The sequence below is a fragment of the Saimiri boliviensis genome, chromosome 1 (genome assembly GCF_048565385.1).
Source record: "Saimiri boliviensis isolate mSaiBol1 chromosome 1, mSaiBol1.pri, whole genome shotgun sequence".
Taxonomy (NCBI): domain Eukaryota; kingdom Metazoa; phylum Chordata; class Mammalia; order Primates; family Cebidae; genus Saimiri; species Saimiri boliviensis.
In genome coordinates this window covers 16,165,089-16,182,066 of record NC_133449.1, presented here as the reverse complement: position 1 = coordinate 16,182,066, position 16,978 = coordinate 16,165,089, and the positions used below count along the sequence as shown (strand labels likewise).

The following is a 16,978-nucleotide window of genomic DNA, read 5'->3' as shown; positions in this document are numbered from 1 at the left end:
CCCCTTCTGGTTTCTCAATGTTGGTCTGTGCTGCTGGCGTTGAGGAACTTAGTCTAAGCTCTGCTGCTGGTGAACTGTGGAAACAAGGGTGCCCCACCCTGGGCTTTGGGTTCCTTGACTGCCTGCCCCAGCGGGTGGGGACGTGGTCTTTGAGGGCCTTTTGGCCTCTCACAGTGGATATTGCCTTCCCTTCCGTTGCCCTCCCTTGTTTTTCAATTTCCAGACTCATTCAGAAGAGGAAGGCAGCAGCCATTTGAAGCTGTTCCTCAGCCCTCCCCTGAATGGACCGGGAGGGACAGGACGCAGGGAAAGGTCGCTGGACTGGAAGACAAGAGATGCCTATTTTGGGCCCTAGTTCTGTTTTGAGACTCTGGATGAGGCCCCTCCTGTCTCTGATTTCTCCATTTATAAACTGGGGTGATTACCCGTCAGCTTTGTACCTCTTTCAAAAGGAGCGAAGATGTAAAGATACGGAAAAGCATTTTACCGGCTGCCAGGTGCTACAGAAGGGCCAGCTCCTGATTGTGTTGGTGGTGTGGGTCCCACCAGGCCAGGCACAGGGCAGAGCACTGTGGAAACAGCGTGGACCACCCGTGGCTGCTTGGATGGGAGCAAATGCATGCTGGGGTTGCTGCGGATCTGTGAGGTTGTGCTGCCCGTGGAGACGCGAGATGAGTTTTCAGTTTCTTTCCCTCCCCTCGCTCTGTGTTCTCCCTAATAGACATTTGGCCCCGGGGTGACTCACACAGTAAACCATCAGCAATTGCTTAAGAAGGCTTGGACTCCTCTCAAACATATACTGATTTCTTGTTGTTCTATGTTTACTTTAGGGGAAGTGGGGCAGATCCCTGGGAGGCCATTAGCTGTGGGACCTGGAGTAAGCCCCTGCCCTTGGAGAGCTGTTGCGTTGCACCTGTTAGGTGGGAGGAGGTGGGGTGAGAGTGAGAGCGGAGTTGGGGTCCATGTCAACTGAATGCTTGGCCGTGGATCAGAGCCAGGTCGGTGATACTAAAACCCTCTCAGAAGATTTTTAACCATACAGATTTCCTGGCCATTAGCTAAGAGGCTGAAAAAAAAATACAGACCCAACCCTGTACTGCTTAGCGGGTACAGGAGACCGGCTGGAGTAGGGGAGCCAGTATCTAACGGCTTACCCATGAGGGGGTTCCGCATTCTTTACCCACTGGTGCCCATCAGGGGTCTACGCATAGCATTAGCATTAGTAGAAGTGGTATTCGGTTATTATTAGGGTCATCTCTGTGTGTGGTTGTTCATACCAGGTGACTGTCATTCTTTACGATGTGCATTTGGAGTTGAGGAATTTCTGTAAGCCTCAGTAAATAAGTAGAGTGAAGAAAATGGATAGAAAACAGGCAGGAGCTGTGGTAGAGTCATGATCAGGAGGAAACCCAGTGTTCTGCCTGACTGACCCTCTTGGTTTTGTGGTGGAAGATAGCAGCATCCGTGCTGAACCCAGCTGAGTGCATCCGTCCCAGTCATGAACACTGAAAATGGGTTGAATTTTGAGGACATGTGAGAGAAAAAAAAAAAAAAAGCAGTGAGGATGGGATACCTCTCCCAGATACCTGATCACTTTGAGAGCCTTTCTCTTGTTTCCAGATCCTTTTGTGACACACCTGGCCTCTCAGCTGGTCAGGAGGTGAGGAACAGGGCCTTACCCCAGAATCTATCTCTGCAAATTCACCACCTTCAGTGCCTGCACCCAAGTGTGTGGAAAACAGTCCTGTGCCAGGCTGTGCTCGGTGGTGGGAAATGGGATTTGTGGACTGCAACCCTGAGTCTGCAGGAAGTAAAGTTCTTTGCCCCGCCCCGTTACCATCACAATCCAGTTTCCCAAAATGCAAGTCCCAGCTTCACTAATGTCCACTCAGAAATCACTTTCTCATCAGGCCAAGGACATTTCAAAGTTGCTGTGTTTTCTCTTATCATTTCCTTCCCTCCTCCCCCACTTCACTTCCTGTTTTTTCTTCCTCTTTCTCCACCCCCACCCCGTCTCTCCTGGCATGTCACTGTTGTCTGAGAACAGGAACAAAGCCCTGAGCCAGGGAGCGTTGATAATCGTGACTTCCTGAGGTGCCCTCTTGCTGCTGCCCCTGCTGTTGAGAGTCAGAGCCGGCCCAGCCTCTGAGGGCCTGGGAGCCCCAGCTGGGAGCCTGGCTGGAAGCCTTGGACTTTAGATGCTCCCCAAACCCCACCCCTGTTCCCCACCCCCATCAGAAAGAGAATCTAATAAGAATAATCTTTCATGCCCTGACAACAATTTCAGTTTCCAAAGAACTGCCTCATGCATTTGAATGGAAACACAGGAAAAAAACAGACAGCTCTAGTGTTTCGTCCTAGTAAGGACAGTTTAGGTAACAAAAGGTAGATTTAGGAGGCCCAAGCTTCTTTCTGTTTCTACCTTGCTTCTCTTTTCTGACTCTGCAGATCATTCTAGCTCTTGCAAGACTGGTTTCCTACCTCCCTGGAAAAATGGAATTAATGGTATCTTACAGAGAATTTTGAGGACAAATTAATAAGAAAGTATATCTTTACAATTCAGATCATATGCTTGACAGATATTTGCTTAATAAGTGGGTGCTGCCCTCTATTTTCCATTATTTGGTTTTTTTGCACAAAGGAGTGGACATTTACATGCACAGTAGCCGGAGCGGGGAAAAACCCACAATAAATGATACTTAAAGAAAAGGAGTCCATATCTGTTGCTGTGTTTCTCTGAAACATGGAAAGAGAGGTCGGGGTGGGGGCAACTGTGTCCACACTTGCTTCTCACTGAAAAGCAACACTCGCTCCCCACTGTGTCACTGTGTTCATGGGTCATGGTATTTTATAACAATATTTTTCTAATGAGAAACAGGGAGAACCATCTCAACCACATGCCTGAGGTAGGCTGTTTTACGAATTTAGCTCCCAGGGGTGAAACTACAAAAACAGCAATCTGGAAAATGTGCCACCTCCCTTTTTCAAGATCTGTTAAACAAAAAATAAAAAATAAAAAGACTTCCCATTCAAGGTCAATGACCACTTGTTTGAGAAATCAGCCTGACCGTGTGGCTGCATTTAAAAGCTATGTCAAAGGTCAGAGAGTCAGAGACATGTTCCAATGTGGATGTGACTCCCACACTGCTGAGTCCTCAAGAGAGGCTGTTTTCTTCTCTGAGCCTCAATCTTCTCATTACGAAATGAAAGAATTGGACAAGGTTATCTCTTAGATGTCCTTCAGGCCTGATAACTTGTGATCTTGTGACTCTCTCTGCTCTCCTTAAAAAATATATTATGACTAGTGGAGAATGGAAAATTGCTTCTCACAGTAACATGACTTGCCTTCCCTTTTCAGCAGGGTGCCACCATCTGAAGGACAGGAAAGCTACAGGACTCTAGGAGGCCACAGACCTGATTTAAGCCCGACTTACTTTGGCCAGGCAGCAGCTAGGCTGGTTCATTCCATCAGCCTGGATTGGTGAAACTGAATCACAGGAGATATTTCCAGGTGAGAAACAATTGACTTTGGTCATAACATGTAGCACAGTGATAACCATCATTGTACTGAAGGAAGTGTGTCATCTGCATGCTTATATTATGAAAGATGTGAAAGTATTAAGAACAGTCATTTGACCAGATCTGTCCTTGATCAGAAGCCATGCCTCCTGACATCACATACATCTAAAGAAAGGCAAATGAAAAAAGACATGAATAGTAACTGACATTCATTTCAAGGTAGCTGTCTGCAAGGGGTTCAAGGCCCTGGGCTCATTAGCTGTATTCTGAGTGAGATTTGTGCTATCTTTTGAGGTTTAAGGAATGAAAGAGGGTAGCTTAGAACATGCAGGAAAAGAACAGATTTGAGCTGCACATCTAGGTTTGTTTTTCCTTGCAGAATCCGTTTAAGTTTTGGTGTTCCTTTCTGCCCATGCTAGCTGACCGGGTTTAGACAGTAGGAGGAGAGATCCTTTGGTAGCCAACCTGAGATGGAATTTAGATCTCATATAACAGACCCGACTTCATCCCACCTGCTACAACATCTTTAGAAATGAATTCAGTTCGTGAAGTTTCATCCGAGAGCACTTGAAGCAGACAGGCTGCAGCTAACCACTCTCGTCACCTGCTTCCCTGACCTCCAAAGCAATGGTTCTGTCTTCTTACTGCTTTTCTCGCTCCCCTCCTCCCAATCACTTATGGATCCTTTTCTTCTTATGTGCAAGGAATGTGGCCACATCTACTAGAATGTCTTCCCTGGACTCACACCTGATGTAGGCTGGCATCCATCCCAGATGACTAAAGATGGGTCAAGGGTTCAGCTGCCTGGACTGTGGTATATTAACATATCTCTGTCAAGTAGGCCCAGCGTCCCCACAAGGATAAGGTCAGGAATCATGAAAAAAAATGCCAACACATTGAGATGGCTACACATCTTTACTCTCACACTAGTTTCTGGTGTTACTTTCTGCTGCCCTCTGTCTTGAAGCTCTTGTTTCTCAGCTAGATACCTTGAGTTTTCTTGAAAACTAAAACCAGAAGCACTTCATGAAGCTAATCATAGGACAGAAGGCAAAACCAGGTGATAACTGAAGCTCCTTTTGCATTCCTAGGATTGTTTTATTCCAGACTTGCTTCTCATGCCAGACTTTTTCTTTGGGGAACACGCTTATCTCTTTCCTGCTTCCTTTCTGCCTCTTGCATTTTCTTTCTCTAGTGTGGTCTCTGAGCTAAAGCATAATTCAGTGGAAAGGGAAAAGCTTTGCGATTTAGGCACACTTGACTTCAGATCTCAGCTGTGCTATGTGTTGGTTCAGTCGTTTTGCTTAAATCATCATTTAAAATCTCCAAACTTCTGTTTCCCCACCTGTAAGGTAGGGATAGTACACGCCATGTTATAGGCTGGTGCTGAGGATTAAGTGAGATCTCGCATGAGCATAGTCTCCTGCTTATAGGAGACCTCAGCAAATGCCAGCTCCTCTCCTTACCCAATCTTTTTAAGAGCTACTTAAATACAGCTTTGATCCCATATCTGGATTTCATTTGAACCTTGTGCCTAAAATCCAGGGCAGGCCTTGTCCACAAACACTGTTAAGTCCCAATGATTTAAAAAGGAGAGAACTGTTAACAGCCTTTTTGATTTCAGAGGTCCTCATCCATAGAAGCCTTTTCTCACCTGGGCTTTAATCAGATTGCCTCTGCAACCTGGCCATTGGAAGGTTTTCTTTGCCAAATCCAAAGTTAGAACCACTACTTTCCTAGACTTTTGACTCTGTCCTCTATCCCCTGAGGTATTAGCTGAAAACTGACTCCCTCCTGGTGGCTTTTTCCCTTCAGACTAGCCTACATCCAAGACCCAGAGTAGTGGGTCAGTTAATCTCGGGCAGGTGTCCTGGCCTGGCACTCAGCGACAGTCAGGGTCCAAGCACATGCTCATTCAGGGCTTTCTTCCTTGCCTGTTAGCTTTTCTGAGGCAGTCATTCATTCAGCCATCCAGTCAGTCAATAGATATGCACAGAACATGAACCATGCAGTGGGTGGCTTGTGCTGATCTTGATGCTTAGGGATACAGGACAGAGCAAAACCAAGTTCTCGTTCTCAAGGAGCTTGCATTCAAGTAGGGACAAGAGATCATCAGCAAGTAACAAGCATGCATGTAATACATCAGGCAGTATTAGGTGCTACGAAGAAAAATAAAGCAGAAAAGAAAGAAATAAAGCTAAGTCAGAGAGCTGGAGGGTTGAGGGAAATGGGGATTACTGTTTCATACAGGCTGCCGGGGAGCACCTCTGGATAAGGCATTATTTGGGAAGGACCTAGAGAAAGTGGGGGATCAAGGGTAGAAGGAATAGCCAGAACTAAACCTCTGAGCAGGGGACGTGCTTGGGCTTTACCCAACCTCGAGTGACCAGTAGGATTGGAGCAGGAGGAATGTGGGACCTGTGGACAGAAGGGAGGGTGGAGAAGTCTTGGGCGTTTATGGTCTGGCTGGCTTTTCTGGAGATTTTTCGACCCTTCCTTTCTCTTCCCCAGAGCTCTTACCCAGTGTAGTGTTAGTCATTCATTCAACAATCTTTACTGGGCCCTTGCTACTGAGACTCTGCAGATTAGTGAGTCTGGGCCCCATTCTTAGGAGCCCGTTGGCCTAGTGCTAGTTCAAGGCTTCTTGAGGAAGTTGCATGGATAAAGTCGGTTGAAGTAAACAGTTGTCTTAATTTGATCATCATAGACCCCATTTGCTAGAGTAGGAATTTTCCACTGGAACCTCCCATAGGCCACTTTTCCCTGTTCTCTTGGAACTCACTGACGTGATTGACTATTGCTCTGTCTTGCATTCAGGGTAGAAGAAGGATCATTCATTCAGCAGACATATGAGTGCCCCTTCTATGTGAGTGCTGCACGAGGCACTGGGGATAAATGAGGACTAGGTCAGCCCCTGCAGTTGAGTTGCCTCTGGTTTCATCAGGAGATGCACTAATGGCTAGAACACACTTTTATCAGTGTTGCAGTAGGAATGGGTGTTTGAGGAGCTCAGAGGGGGAATTTCTGACCCAGACTGAGGAGGGGAAACCACGGAAGATCCCTGGGAGCATGTCTACACTCAGTCCTGGAGACAGGTACCGAGCAGGGAGGCCAAGATGCTTCAGGGAAGGGTGTTAGGAATTTCCAGGCCGGGAGATGGAAATGCAAAGGCAAGGGCTGTGCCTTGGAGAACCCTGTGCACCTTCACCTCCCTCCTGAGACTGTGGAATGTGGAGAGGTGAGCCTGAGAGACCAAGGGACTCACTTACAGAGGGAGGTGAAGGTATGAATTAGAGATTTTCCAGATGAGGCCAAGTGGTTTGAGTCTATTTTGAGGACAGCTCAGAGCTGCTCACAGTTTTTAAGCAAAAATGGATGAGCTGATAGGATTGGAGTTTTAAGAGGCAAAGAGCCTAATTTTATTTGAAACCCCAGGTCCTTAAAATGCTGATTTTATATGTCCTTCATATATTATTATAAGATTATAGTTTCCTCAGCTGTAAAATAAATTCACACAGATCAACTGACTGAGATGGCTGTGGGTAGCAGACACATGCAGTGGCCCTTCCCACCGTTAGTGCTGTAGTGTTAAACATCAACATTTCATGCCTAGTCTTAGCACACAAATAGCTGTGAAATGGTTAGAACATAAGCTTTGTTTCTTTAGAAGTGGCTGGCAAAAACTTACACTATTCCATTAGAAATGATGAGATTTAGATCTTGTTAGCTTTTCTTCCTGTCAGAAAATGATTGGGTAATACCCTTTCCTTAACCCTCTCTCCACTGAATACTAAAGTCAGAGTGTTCTCGTTAGATATTACACACTCATTAAACAGGTAATATCTGAATATCTACCAGGGGCCACACCCTGTGTTGGGCCTGTGAACATCAGGACGAATCAGACATGGTCAGCACCTCTAGGAGTTCCTAATCACATGACAAAGACAAGAGCAGTCAACAATCAGAGGAGCAGATAGTGGGTGAGAGCCCAGACGTGAACAAAGCGGAGTGGATGCAGAGGATGGAAAGTGTTCTCTGCCCAAAAAAGTCAGAGAAAGGCTCCAAGAGGGGCCATATGATTTGGGCACTGAAGGATGAGTAGGAGTTGGGAGCTGGAAAAGAGATGCTCGGGTACATAACTGCACTCTATAAATAAGGTCCAACATTCATTTCTCTGTCATGGGTGAGGAGGAAATAGCCAGCCTGCTCATCATGCTCAGATAATGCCTCAACTCTGCTTTTCAAAAATCCATTAGTAGCCACCTCCTCATCCTCCCACTTTGTTCCCAACAGTGACTAAAAAGAAGCAAATTGACTAATTTGGGTTGATCTTTTCTCTGACCCTATGGAGGTGTTAGTGAGCAGAATAGGGTACGGGGACCAAGAAAAGAAGAAAGAAGAAGAGGAGGAATTCATCTTCATCACCCAAAAACACGGGTTTAGCAGCATGGATTGCACCATAACTCCCTGGTGGTAAAATGCAGCTTTACAGAGACGTGAGTCTGTTTCTTCTAAGTGAAAACTGTATTTCCCCTGTTACCTTCTTCTTGGAACAATTGGGGTAGAATATGTATATATGTGTGTGTGTGTGTGTGTGTGTATCTATTTATCTAGATAGAGAGAGATATACACACACACACACAGAGGGTTTATGTACATGTGGATATACATGTGGATGTACTTACACGTGTGTATCTATGAGTATATATGTGTGTATGTATATATATGTACATTATGTAGGATTTATTCTAGAACCTAGCTCAGAGCCTGGTGCAGCTGACCTCCAATCACCCCTGCTGGCTAAAGATGAATGGATTGGCTAGACCTAAACTTTCACCTACAGGCTTCCCTGGATATGACAAGATCTCTGCACTTTGTGGTACTGGATATTCACAAGCTCTAGGAGGAAGCCTGGGACCAGGTACAGAAGATGAGACTGAAGCTCAGGAAGTGGCTTGTCCAAAGTCCACAGCTATGAGAACGTCAGGATTCAAACTCTTGTCTAACTGTCCCCTCTTCCACTATACATGCTGTGTATCAACCTCTCCACAAGCAGATGGGGCTTCAGGCAGACCAAGGAGGAAATTCTGGAGCTAAGCATTGTGTGTGGACTTGAGTCTCACCTACACTCCAAAATGCAGGACTGGGCGAGCAGTGAGGTCAGAGCCGCATATGTCTAGAAGCTACATCTTTCCCTTTGGGTGTCTGCTCACATGCTTCCAGGGACGGGGAACTCACCACCTTACAAGGAAGCTCGTTCTAGTTGTAGACACTGGGCAGCCATCTCTCCTTACAGAATCATCTCTAAACCTAACCATGCCTCAGTTCTGGTTGTCATAAACATCTCAACAGCGAGGGACTTTGGGGTGGGTGCTTTGCTCTGATGGAGGCTTTTGGAGACAAGAGCAGCTCGTGACGAGCCCTTTACTGAATTGCATTTAGAACCACTCGCTTTCTTTGCAGCCAGGGCTGTCTGGTTTCTTGTTCTTAGGGGCCCTATTTGTTCTTCCTAGTGGACTGGGCTGGAGGCAAGACAAATGGCCTAAAGGTTTCTTTTCTTCTTCCTCTAAAGAAAAGTCGATTTCAACAAGTGCTTTCTCTGACCCCATTCTCTCCAAAACCCTGGCTGCAGCCAGGGGGTGTGAGCATGGCTGGTGAAGTTCAAAAGGACTGTTTAAAAAGAGAAGGAAAGAGAAGATGCTGGGAAGAGGGAGTGAAGCGAGGAAGAGGCAGGGTTCTTTTCAGAGGCGGCATCCTCCCACCCCTGCCCCACACTGAGGCAGGTTCGAGCACACTCTCATCCTCACCTGGGTTCTGTTGTCCTCCATGTCCTCAGAATCCACACCAAAGTCCACTTCCCCAAGGAAGCCTGCCTCGATAGCCCAGCTGGAAAGAGTTCCTTTCTCCTTCAAAACCCCACAGTGCTGCCTCTGTGTGGCACTTTCCTGGTACAACAGGGATACAGATTTTTTTAAAAAAAAGTTGTGGGGTTGGGGGTGGGTGGAAGGAGAAAAACAAAAAACGACCATGATGTCTGGGGTCAACCAGGATTCTGGTCCAAACCGCCACTGACTCACCAATTAACCTTGGACAACCGTCTTCCTTTCATCATAACTATGAGGGAATTTGGCTTGATCGTGCAGCTTCTTCCATCTTTGAACTTGACTTTCAGATACCCAACTCCCAAAAGAGTCCTTGAGTCCAGCTGAATCCCAAATGACCTGGCAAGACCCTGGTATGGGGTTTGCACTTTAACCACCTCCACCAGGAAGCCCCGCTGGAGGGAGATAAATCACCTCTCACCGCTTCATGGCAGGCAGGGCCTCTGTCAGCCCTCAAAAGACAACGGCTGATCTGGCTCACAGAGTGAAAGGGGCTCAGCTTGTACCCCGTCCTCCTGGCTGCAGGCCTTAGTGAGGCAGCTACCAGCCCTATGCCGAGAGCTCTGGCGCAGCTACCGTGTTCAGTTGCCTGGTTTCCATCCTCTCTCCTTCTTCCAGCCCTGTCTTTGTTCCTTCTTTGGGTTGGAATCCAGGAGAACCGGCTTGGCAGGGGGTTTTGGCCTAGGCCTGATGACAAGCTTGCCTTTCTCCATTTGGAGCCGTAAGCTGGCAGCACGCTGGCCCCAGGATGGCGACTGTACTGACCTGGAAGTCGGAAGAGTCCGGGGTTGGGGCCAGGTGCACACTGGCAGAGGAGTTCTGAAGAATCATGACTGCTGAAACCAGCTTGGCCAGTATTTCCTCTCAGGCCCCCACTTGGTCATACTGCCCCTCCTAGGACCTCCTTTCTCGAACCTCAGCTCTTTCATGTCTCCAGACCTGAAGACTTGGCTATGCTGCAAATCAGGGAAGAAGGGGAATGGCCATCTATCCATTGTCTTCAGCTGCTGTAAAGCGTAATAGAAGGAACCTAGAAACCTGATGACATCTGCAGAGGCACATGCGCCTAGTTTAAGGACCCACATATAACAGATATTGTATATGTTAGTGGGCTTCAGGTGAGATTTGCTTTAATTGTAGTCTTGATGTAATTCTGTGTAGTGCTGTGGTTAGGAGCCCATTCTAATGCCTGGGCTGGAATTCTCTTCAGCCCCTCTCAGCTGACGCTTTTGGGCAAGTTATCAAACTCTTCATAGGACAATTTTCTCATCTCTAAAATGAGAAGACTAACAGCACCAGCCTTGAAAGGCTTCTGAGATCATTACATGAGTTAATATAGGTAAGCATTTAGAAAGATGCTTGGAGCGTTGTAAGGACTCAGTGATTGCTAGCAATTTTTATTTTGACTTAAAGCCTCAGCTGAATTTTCTATTAGAAGCAAGCGTCTGCAGTACGATGTAGGTTCAAACATTTGCTGACCTTTTATGAAACATCTACTGCGTGCAGAACTAGGCCTGGATGATGGAATTGCAAAGCCGAGATCAGCATCCTTACAGACATCAGGATGAACACCCGGCAGGCATCCCTCGTGTGTGACACCATCTGTGCCCTTTAGACAACCAGTGAAAGGTCTTAGGAGACCAGAGGCAGGAAGGGCCTCTGAGCGAGGAGTCTTCTCGGGGAGTGAGTGAGAGGCCCAGAGTCAGTGTGGAAGCAGGAGCCCAGGGGAGCCAAGGAAGGCTGAAGGGTTGACAAAGAGTGACTTAGGGAAGGATGCCATTGTGAATGAAACAGTGGGAAACCAGCCAAGGAGAGAGGAATTGTTCAGCAGGGAGTTTTTGGTGCTAGTGTGAGCAGTAAGTCCTGCTTGAAGCCTCTTCAGTGCAAATGCCTGCAGGCCCCGGGAGCAGATCCTCCGGTTTGTCCAGCCCTGGAGTCAGGAGGACAGGGAGGGAGAAAGTGTCAGTGGCGTGTTCCCACCATGGAGGACGGAACAGCCACCACTCCAAGGCCGAGTGAGCACAGGCCTCCTCTGTGTACAGCCTGAGCCAGGCCAGCCTCGTCCCCTTTAGGGACCTGACAAAGACTGACTTGTTCTCCCCTGACACCAGGCCTCGCCCTCAGGATTGCTCTGTGCTTCAGGGGCAAGATCTCACACAGCGATAATCGAGCTAAACAGAAGAGAAGAATCAAGTGAAGATGGTCCCAGGCGTCACCATGCCAACCCTGGGCCTGCGGAGGGCACCTGCCCTGTGTCCCATCTGCACCTCCCAGTTCACACCAGGGACATCCCAGTGGTAGAGCTGCTGGTATCAGCTCAGAAAGGCCAGCTGCCTGGTCACTGGGCCACCAAATGTTACAGTCACTTTCAGTAATAGCTGTAATATGTAGGTTGACTGTTTTCTGCTTTTGCATTGCATCTAGATTTTCTATTATAGCAGAGATTTCTGTGGAGAGCTATACCTCGGAAGTTTCATAAAGCTCATTTTTGGAGGGAGCCGAGGGATCGTCTGGTCTACCTCTGTGTGATCCCATTTCCAGGTGAAGAAACAGGCTGGAAGAGTGGAGGCAGTGCTGGCCGTGGAGAGAGTGAAGACTTCATAGCCATCTAGTCCAGCTCAAGGACTGAGATATTTTAGTAAAGTGCTTAGTACCAAGCCCGGCCTGCAATGGGACTCAGTAAGTCCTGTCACTGGTTACGGTGTAAACTTTCATTTGTGTCAAGTGCAAGCAATAAAGGGGACCATTTATAAAACCAAAGCCCTATTAAACCAGTAGGAGAGGAGCTCCCGGTTTAGAGACCAATCCTAAAACAACCCCCAGGTACTTGGGGGATGCAGACGAAAAAGGGGATATGACACTGGAGCCTCAGATCTTTTTTTTTTTTTTTTTGAGACGGAGTTTCACTCTTGTTACCCAGGCTGGAGTGCAATGGCGCGATCTTGGCTCACTGCAACCTCCGCCTCCTGGGTTCAGGCAATTCTCCTGCCTCAGCCTCCTGAGTAGCTTGGATTACAGGCATATGCCACCATGCCCAGCTACTTTTTTGTATTTTTAGTAGAGACGGGGTTTCACCATGTTGACCAGGATGGTCTCGATCTCTTGACCTTGTGATCCACCCGCCTCGGCCTCCCAAAGTGCTGGGATTACAGGCTTGAGCCACCGCGCCCGGCCTGGAGCCTCAGATCTTAACTCAAGTGCAGTGATTCTCAAACTCGAGACCACTGAGGACTGGATTAAAACGTAGACCTGCGTTCAGCAGTTCTGAGGTGGGGCTGGAGTGGCTGCATTTGTAACACGCTCCCAGGTGGGTGCCAGTTCCCAGACCACGCTCAGAGCAGTAAGAGCCTAGAAAACTCAAAGAAAAGAAAAGTAAGCCATTTTGAATTTCATGGTTAGAAGCAGTTTATGGAAAATTCATTACCAGAGCTCCCTTATGGACAAGAACTTCTGGCTCCTGTTTGGAGCCTGATTCAGTCCATGTAATGGAGTCACACAGAAGGGAATGGTATTGATGTGATCATGTTTTAAGTACCGACCATAAAACAGGCAGTATGTAGGCTGAGCGGGGAGAAACACAGATCATCTAATACAATAGTTTCAGCAAGAGAGACGTGACCGCAGTGCTACAGAACCAAGAAGAGGTCCAAGAATTTTGCTGTGCCTCAGTTTCCTTATCTAAAAAAAACTACTCTGCAGAGAGATTTTGAAGATAAGTAAGAGCCAGCAAAGAGCTTGACATCCAGTAGGCATTCAAGAAAAGGCAGCTGTGGAGAGGGATGTGGCACCTTGCCAAGGCCACGTGGCTGCTAAGAGGCAGGTGAATGCATGTCTCCACGCTCTCTCCTCAGTGTATTTTCTATCCTCCACTGAGGACCAGAGGACCTGAGGTTATTTTGTGTAGCTGAGCTGGGTTGACAGATGGTATGAGCTGAGGAGCAACGCAGATCTTGTGTTGGAATCACAATTTGCAGTCTTCAAGCGGAATGAAGACTTAGCCCGAACACTGCTTGATCTGTTTGGGAGGCTTGCAAGCTTGCCAGAGAATGAAAGGCAGAGCGTTCAAATGTAGAGGTCTGTGTGACCGCAGATAGCAGCTCGGGAACCCCGACCACAGGGGAAAGTTTAAACCAGGATAGAGCATGGCTGAGTCATCAGGAGCCGGGCTGGGCTTACACAGAAATTCGGAGGTAAACTTTGTGTGTTTGTTTGTTTGGTTTAATTGTGGTCTTGGTTTATCAATCTAAACAGGGAAGTTCCACAAGGACTTTGCTGTCTTCTCTTGTGGACTGCAGATTTCCTGAAGCGACATCCTCCATGGGAGCAACTTGTACCTTTGTCCGCCCCCCGCCCCCCATCTGTCTGTAAGACCAGGCTTGGGGGTACAGATCATGAATGGAGGGTCTCCAACTATGTGCATTTCCATTTCCAGAGCATTTTCCAGGTCCCAAATGTAATTTTAAGTGGAGGTTTTGTTTAAATGAGCTATAGAAACTCATTCTAATAAGTTCGTGGTAGGATCCTAACCTCTCTTTTTACCCTTAACTTGAGTGAAGTTGATTCAGCCACAACACAGATGTTTTCCTCAATGGAAAACGTGACTTAAGAAATTGGTTGAAGGGGCTAGAGAGGGTAATTACTAAACCAAATGGTGACGTCTATTCGTGTTTCCTTCTCAAATGTCATAGCCCCGTTTTCTGGCAAAGCGGTCAAGACAAACGCTTTTGAAATGACCTTGAAGCGGGAATTGAGTTACTACATTAAGTGAGCACTTAACTACAACTGTGAGTTTATACACGTTTTACGAATGAGGGGAATAATCTTTAGAACATATTCAGGACGTTGAACTCAATACCTCTGTTCTTTTTCCACCAATTTTTACCTTTGTATTAAGTACCTACCTGACCAGGTCTGGCATTTTTAATGTGAGATGAGAATGCCCCTTAGTGGATAAAGTACTTAACTGCAAGCTTTTGCAGTTGCCCAAAGAAAAGCTCTCCATTTTAGCAGAAATATACAAAATAGTAACTCTTCAAACTGACCTATCGGAGAGCAATTGTGAGAATTAAATGAGAGTATGTGCATGCAGCTCTTCATGTGGCATTGAGTGTAGGGCTGACACGCAGCGGATGGCTGCTGTTAGCATAGTTATCGGATCATGAGAATTTGACTTAGATGAAGGCCTCTATGAAAACAGGGGAGTGAGTCTTGGGGTTTCAGTGTCAGGGTCCTCTGTGTCTGCCCTGGTATGCTTAGGTAAGGGAACTGAAGAGAATCATGTGCTCTCCTGCCCAGAGGTGGAGGTATTAAATACTGAAAGTGCACTCCTGAAAATGCATGGAAGTCTCCTAGAGGAATTTTGACTTACAGGAATGTATTATTCATTCTCACACCACTATAAAGATACACCTGAGACTGGGTGATTTATAAACGAAAGAGGTTTAATGGACTCACAGTTTCACATGGCTGGGGAGGCCTCACAATCAAGGAAGAAGGTGGGGGAGGAACAAAGTCACGTCTTACATGGCAGCAGGCAAGAGAGCTTGTGCTGGGAACTCCCATTTGTAAAACCATCAGATCCCATGATACATATTCACTACCATGAGAACAGTATGGGGGAACTGCCACCGTGATTCGATTACCTCTCACCAGGTCCCTCCCATGACACATGGGGATTATGGGACCTACAATTCCAGGTGAGATTTTGGGTGGGGACACAGTCAAACCATATCAATAAGCATCCATATAATGAGATCCATCTCCGTTTGGTGGGGAGACATTGCTACTTTGCAAGCCTGTCCTTGAAGTTGGACTTCTCACACAGCTCAGCCACCTGGTCAGAACCCATGCTAAGATGGTTCTGCAGGCTTCTTCTCGTGAAAGTCAGTCTCTGGCCATTGCGTCCTAGCAGTGGGAGGCAGGCTCTTCTCAAATTCTGCTGTCTGTTTTAGAAGTTAATTTGTGCATCATTGAGGACATATTTTACTTTTCCGATGACTCAAATTTTCTTTCTTTTAACTCTCGGGCGTAATATGAGATCTTCAGCTATAGCCTTATTAAAGTGAGGGAGACCATGGTGGAACCATTTGTATTCTTCCTCTCCCTTTATCCACCCTTTTTTCCTTTTTTCCTTTTTTCTCCTTCCTTCCTTCCTTCCTTCCTTCCTTCCTTCCTTCCTTCCTTCTTCCTACCCTCACCCTTTTCCCCACTCCCATCCATGTGCCTTCCCTTCCTTCTGTCTTTCTCTCTTTCTAAGTATTTGCCTGGAAGGACCTCAGGCTGGAGGAACTTGGATACTGACTGTGGCCTTCGCGCCATCATTCTTCACTCATTCTTTCATGTATTCGGCCAGCACATACTCCCTGGGTTGCTTGCTGTGGATTCAATCACAATTAAGTCCCAGTTCTCATCCAGCGGACCTTTACCTCCTAGGAGGAGAGACAGGCAGATAAGCGGGCATGACCAGGAATTCAGACATGTGGTGGGAGAGAGGACGCAGGGGACTGTGGCATGAGGTGCAGAGGGCAAGGAGTTCCCCCTGCAGGACTGGGGCAGGCATCATGGCCTGGCAGGGAACTACCTTCAGACAGAGCAGGCTTAAGAGCCACACAGGAAAACTGGTCCCACTACTTCAACACAGCCAGAAGAGTGGGAGCTGCCAACAGCTTGGCTTTCACAGATCTTAGAGCCAACCCTGTGACAGGTGCCACTCCAGAGACCCCTCATCTCTAGCCTCCGCCCCCCAGTACATGTGATCTCAGCAGATCCCAAAGTGAGGGATGCTGGGCTCCCTTCACAGCTCATGGGCTTCTTGGCAGTGGGATGTTCACTGGGAGTTTCTCCTTCTCCTCCATCTCGAGCTACAACCCCTTTCTACAGGAAGCCTTCCCAGACTCTTCTAGCCTGGATGAGGTACCTCCTCTTTTGGACTTTTTGCCCCAAACGCTTTGCCCAGATCACAATCCTCACTTGAGCCTTCCTCCCCATGCCAGTTGTCTTTGAACATGAATTCTCATCCTTACTGCAGGAGCCACCTTTTATTTAGCTCTAGTCTCTAAAAAGAGCGATGTTCATATATTTATTTCTTTGACTAGTCACCAGATTTCAACACTGTATTAAGAACTGTGCTAGGTAGAGAGGATGGCTTGATGATTAACACCTGTCCTCAAGATGTTCAGCAGACAGGTGTATTATATTTTTGATATAAATATATGCAAGATAGATATTTTGGGTCTCTATATTTTGGGACTAAAAGAAAGAAGTCCATCTTACCTTTGGGGCAAGTGTCAAGGATGATGAAGGGTGTTGGATTGAGGGAGGATCAGTGGAATTGAGTGAGAGGCGAAGTGAAATGTGTATAGTCAGATAACTAAGCAGAGCCAATACAGTTCTGCAAACTATACAGAAATTTTGGTTATGCTTATAATTTTTAGAAACGTCACGAAAGTTTATCATGTATTCCAACTACATGCTGCAGTGTACATAAGATGCCGAGGCCTTGGTGCTTTTGAATCTCATCTTTATCATCTGTAACTCAACAGGACTGGACCACTGGGCTGGATTAGGGACGCTGCTCC

General features: G+C 47.0%; 1 protein-coding gene across 6 annotated transcripts in view; it reads left to right on the top strand.

Moving 5' to 3' along the window:
• Window positions 1-16,978, top strand: part of CYRIA (CYFIP related Rac1 interactor A) — a 116,458-nt gene that overhangs the window by 39,095 nt on the left and 60,385 nt on the right. For 2 of the 6 annotated variants that reach the window (XM_039479256.2, XM_074394269.1), the window contains exon 2: window positions 3,359-3,511. The exons of 1 other annotated variant lie outside the window; for it this stretch is intronic. The gene's annotated coding sequence lies outside the window, so the exon portion shown is untranslated. 3 more of the 6 variants (XM_074394258.1, XM_039479257.2, XM_074394254.1) reach the window with 3 other exon arrangements.